Genomic DNA, 6000 nt, shown 5'->3' with positions numbered 1-6000 from the left:
ACTCAGTGTGAGACCCTGGGTTCTGTCACCAGTGTTACCAAGGAAACAAAGGTGTAGCTCTCCTGTCTCCAGCCAGGAAACACTGTCTGGTCTGGATCAGTGATTCTCAGATTGGGGCAGGGGAATTTTTTTCTCTCAGGGAACATGAGGCAATAGATGGCTGAGGATGGGGATGTTGGCAGCATATAGGGTAGACCAGGCCAAGATGTTGCCACAGCTCTTACAGTGGTCTCAAGAGACCCCACAACTGTGTCCCCAGTGTGGCTGTGCTGAGGTTGCAGCTAAAGTTGAGAACCTGGCCTGCTAAGCTGCAGCTCTGTCCCATTTTCAAAGTCCTCCTGGGAGTCTATTTTCTTCCATCACCTTGAGCCTGGGCTACAGAACCATCTCACTCTGTTTACTCCCAGTGCTATTCTTATGGCCTTTTCTTAGCACTAGCCTAAAGACAGACAAATTCCCAGTTCCTTCCTCTCCTTGGGCTACCTGGCATTTTCCATCAAGACCCCTAGGTCTTATTGACTTCTTTCTCTACCATCATTTTTAGAAAATATTTTTATTATTTTATATATACGGATGCTTTGCCTGCATGTATGTCTATATACCACTTGAGTTCCCTTGGAGTCTAGAAGAGGGTATTGAATCCCTTGGAACTGGTGTTATAGACAGCTGTGAGCTGCCATGTCCTTTGGAATAAAAACCAGTGTTCTTAACTATTGAGCCATGTCCCCATCCCCTATTTTATTTTTACTTATGTGTGTCTCTGTATGACTATGTACACATGAGGGCAATATCCTCAGAGGCCAGAACAGGGCACCAGATCTTCTGGAGGTAGAATTGCAGGTGGTTGTAAGCCACAGAACATGGGTGCTAGGAACTAAACTCAGGTCATTTACAAAAGCAGTATGGACTCCTAATGGCTAGACCATCTCTCCAGCCCTTGGCTCTTGTCTTTTATAGGATCTCACAGTTCAGAATGTGTTCAAGGGCTGGCAAGAGCTCAGCTGTTAAGGCACTTTCTGTCAAGCCTGACAATGGAAAGGGAAAAGCAACTCTCCATGTGGTTCTATGATCCCCACATGCATAGGGCGGTATGTGTGCCTTAAATAAAGTAAATAAAGCACTTTAAAAAAGTAAAAGTTGTCTGAGTCTCTGAAGAGACTCTACCTTTATTCTTTTGTTTTTGAGACAGAGTCTCCCTGCATAGACCTGTTGCCTGTCTTGGAACTCTCTCTGTAGACCAGGATGGCCTTGAACTCATAGAGAACCACCTGCCTCTGCTCCCAAGTGCTGGGATTAAAGGTGTACCCAGCTTCTGCACTTATTTGGTTGAGTAGTGTTAGGCTTATCAAAACTTTGAAAGATTTATTTATTTTTATTTTATGTGTATTAGTGTTTGCCTACATGTATGTATGTATGTTCACCATGTGTATGCCTGGTGCCCATGGAGGTCAGAAGAAGCGATTAGATCTTGGAACTGGAGTTACAGACAGCTGTGAGCCATAGCATGGGGACTGGGAATTGGAAGTGGGTGGCACCGTCTCTTCCCACCATCCCAGCATTGCTTGGGCTGGGTTCCTGGGCTGAATAAAAAGAAGAGTGTGTTGGCAGCTATAGTGGCATAGAGAGGGGAAATCTCTGAGTTCAAGGCCTGTCTGATCTACATAATGAGTTTAAGAACAGCCAGGATTACAAAGAGAGACATGTCTCAAAAACAAACAAACAAATACAGCGATCATGAACCCAGCACCAACATTCATCTCTTTCTGCTTCCTGGCTGTGATAAGATGTGACCAGCTGCCTTCATGCCTTCCCCACCATGATGGACTGCATCCTCAGATTGTGAACCAAAATAAACCCTTCCTTCCTGATGTTGCTTCTGTCGGGTATTTTGCCATAGTAGGGGAAAATGTACTGAAGCTGTCTAGAGCCATGCCACTGTGGGCAAGTCCCTTTGCCTTTCTACGCTTGGGCTTCTTCATCAGTACAATAGGGAGCACGGTGACTTTGGTTTCATCAAGTTGTGCTGGCTTCTTGGATGAAGGCACACAAAGCACAGAGAAAAGAACTGGACACACACAGAGTACTTCATTAATAGTAGATGCTACTGTCACTCCTCTGAACATATCTGTTTTCCTGTGTTGGCGAATGGCACCATTGTCTAAACCAAAATTCTACCCATCTTTCTTGCGTTTTGCTTCTTTTCCATATTTAATAATTCCCCCCAGTTACTGAGTTTGTTTGTTTGTTGTTTGTTTTTCGAGACAGGGTTTCTCTGTATTGCTTTGGAGCCTGTCCTGGAACTCACTCTGTAGCCCAGGCTGGCCTCGGACTCACAGAGATCCACCTGCCTCTGCCTCCCGAGTGCTGGAATCAAAAGCGTGTGCCACCAATGCCCAGCCTTCCCAGTTACTGTTTTAGTATAGCTCCTATCTCATCATAGCCTCTCCTCCCCCAGTGAGGAAGGTGACCTGGGAAATGCTGAATTATTGACACTTGGAGCATCCTAACAAAGTGCTTTCATCAGGACTGGGCAGAGGCTGAGATGTCAGAGGCTGAGACATCTTAGGAGGCATGGATGTTTTCAGCAGGAAGGGAGTGGCATTTTGGCCACAATGGAGCAGCCATTTCCTGAAAGCTGAAGAAGAAGCCTACAAGCAGTTTCGGTGCAGTTCATGAGGTGGCAGGGATGGCGGTCAGGGAAGGCTTGCCTGCTGCTGACACACCCTCCATCTGTTTGTCTGCCAGGTTGAAGGAGGGCGTTCATTCCCATCATGGGGTCTCACTGTCCTCCCTAAACTACAACTGGATAACCTTTCCAGATGTTCTCAGGTTCAGAACTACAGAGGTGTAAAGTCATGTCAACAGTAATGGAACAGGGACATAATCCCTGCTGTCACTCCGGGTAACCTGAGGAAGTCTACCAGTCTTTTAGGGACCTTGATGCAGGTCAAATCAGGATGCATGGCTTGCATGCTGAAAAGAATCTCAAGAATAGATGGTATGATAAACAAGAGTTGGGGATTTTTGTTAAACATACTAAGACAGGAGGTAGGTGGGTAAAGGCGCTGGCCAGCAAGCCTAATGACCTGAGTTCAGTCACTGGGACCCACACAGTAGAGGAGAGAGCTGACTCCCCTAAGGTCGCCTCCTATGTGTGCTATGGCACGAGTGTATTCACATATTTTACTCACCAAGCCAGCTCGTGAGCCAGTGTTTGCTCTCTTGATAAGCCAGTTAAATGTGGAGGCTCCAGGTGACTTGCTTGGAACTGCAATCTGATAAGATAAAATCAGAGACCACCTTCTTGTGGGTTACACAAGAAGTTTAGTCCAGGTCTTTTTCTTGTAAATGGTGTTTCTGGTGAGATTTCTAGAAAATTGCAGGTTTGTGGCTGGGAAGGGAAGAAGGCCTTAAGCAGTTGTTAACTATGTTGGAGTTTTTGCTTCCATGCTGGCCAGAAGTTTTAACTGGCTACCTGGGTGCTGGGCTTTTCTCTCTTCCCCCTCATATCCATCAAAGTCTCCCTGTCTTCTTCCCCACCTCAGTAAGATGGGTTCCCCAGCAACAGGAATCTAAGCAGAAGTTTCTGTCCTGCCAAATCAACACACTGAGACTTACTATTACTTGTAAATGCTCAGCCAATAGCTCAGGCTTGTTACTAGCTAACTCTTACACTTAAATGAATCCCTTGCCACGTGGCTTGGTACTTTTTCTCAGTACAGCATACCCATCTTGCTCTCTCTGCATCTGTTGGTGACTCAACTGACTCTGCCCCTCCTCATTTCATCATTCTCAGTCTGGCTCTCTCACCTAACTGTAACCTGTTCAGCTATTGGCCAGTCAGCTTATTTGTTTGTTTATTTTTGAATTTTCAAGACACGGTTTCTCTGTGTAGCTTTGTAGACCAGGCTGGCCTCAAACGCACAGAGGTTTGCCTGCCTCTACCTCCCAAGAGCTGGGATTAAAGGCCTGCACCACCATTGCCTGGCTCCAGTTTGTTTATTAAACCAGTCACAACATCATATATTCACACAGTGTAAAGGAATATCTCACAGCATGAGTCATCCTCAGGCACTGGGCAGAGACATAGTGACATCTGTCCCTATCAACCCAGACATCGGTGATCCTGGGTCCCAGAGGAGAAATGAAGCTAAACCATGAAATGACTATCAAGACATCTTGGAAAGGATTCACCTGTTATGCTGGAAGGCTGGAGGAAATGTCCGGAAGCCCTGAAGGCCTGCTTGCAGTCCAGTGAAGTAATTTCAGGTGAGGCTTGAGCTGCATCTGAAGGTGTGTCCTGTTCTTTCAGGACCCTTGTCCTTTTGTCCTCAGTTTATTCCTCCTGTCCTTGTCAAAACCAGTGAAATGCCTGGTCATCAGAGACAGATGGACTGGAGATCTCGCTGTGGGCCGGAAACAGCTTTGCTTATGCCTGGAGGCTTCATCTTTTCATCCCGTCTCTCCTGAGCCCCACGCTTTCAATCTCCTCCTTCTCCTGCTCCTATCTGACTGACTGACTGAATTAATCTGGAGACACGGTATTGCTATGTAGCTCATATTTGGCCTGGAACTAATGACCCTCCCGTCTCAGCCTTCCAAGTGCTATGACTATAGCCCTGTGCCATTATGCCTGGCTCTTGTAGGCAGACTTTTCTTTCCCGCCCTCCAGTTCCCAAATAACCAACACAGAGACTCAACATTAGTTATAGATGCTTGGCTGATAGCTCCAGCCTATTACTGACGAGCTCTTACAACTTGAATTAACCTATATTTCTTATCCAAGTTCTACCATGCGGCTTATGGCTTGTTACCTCATTTCCTACATGTTCTGTTTCCTCTGTTTCTGCCTGGTAACTCTTAAGACTTCACCCTCCTCAGCACCCTCCTAGTCTGGCTTTCCCACCCAATCTCTTTCTGCCCAGCTATAGGCCAAGTGGCTCTTCACTAACCAATGAGAGTAAGACATATTTGCAATGTACAAAGATTGTTCCACAGCAGGCTCCTCCTCCTCTTTCTCTTTAATTAATTTGGAGACAGGTTTCTTTAAGTATTCCAGGTCAGCATTGAACTCACCATGTATCCAAGACCTTACTAGAACTGACAATCTTGTTGGCTTGGCCTCCTCAGTGCTGGGATGACCTTTGTGCTCTGCTACACCTGGCCTTTCACTTTCTCTCAGGCTTGTGATTTCTGTATCCACAGATGGAGACTGGTCTTCCTGGTCTCAGCTCCTGACCAAAGTGCCCAGACATTGTACAGTGATTGTCAGTGTAACTCAGTGTCTTGCTGGTCACTGTGATGGGGATGCTATGAGGACAAGCCTTGCAAGTTCATTGACCACATGTTGCAGTCAGGCCACACCAAACCACTGCATCTGCTTCTTGCTCATTCCCATGCCTTCCTGCAGGGGTTCCAGAATCTGCTGCAAGCCACATCCTCTATCTCCTATGTCCTATACCAGTTTGTGAGAGAGGTAAGTTTGGTTTGGATGAGCATGGAGAGGAGGCCTTACAGAAGCTGTCAATCTGAGGCTTGGGGTCTTGGTCCTTCCTAGAGGGATACAGTAAAAGGGGAGGTTACCCTTACATTCTTGGGCCTGCAGCCTAGTATCCTGGTCCATAGTTACACAGGGTCTTGCAATGCCCATCACCTCAGGGTGCTGCAGAAGCCCATGGAGCTGGACTTGCTGGGCAACTCTCTCTGGGTTTGGCATTCTAGGCTTATTTCATTGCCAGCCTTCCCCAGTCTCAGAAATGCCAATTATATTCTGTCCAGTGCCTCAGAGAAGACTGTCCTCCTGCTGTCTGTGTGTGGTGGGTGGTGGCTGCTCCCTTCCATACCTGGGGGACCTTGTGATGGCAGTTCTTGGTTGTCAATTTGTCTGCATTTGGAATTAACTAAAACTCAAGGGGCTGGGCATACTTGTGAGGGATTTTTTTTAAAATAATTTACTTTATTTTATGTGCATTGGTGTGAATGTATCAGACCTCCTGGAAC

This window comes from Phodopus roborovskii, unplaced genomic scaffold, assembly GCF_943737965.1.
Source record: "Phodopus roborovskii unplaced genomic scaffold, PHOROB, whole genome shotgun sequence".
Classification (NCBI taxonomy): Eukaryota; Metazoa; Chordata; class Mammalia; order Rodentia; family Cricetidae; genus Phodopus; species Phodopus roborovskii.
This window is presented reverse-complemented; position numbering follows the sequence as displayed.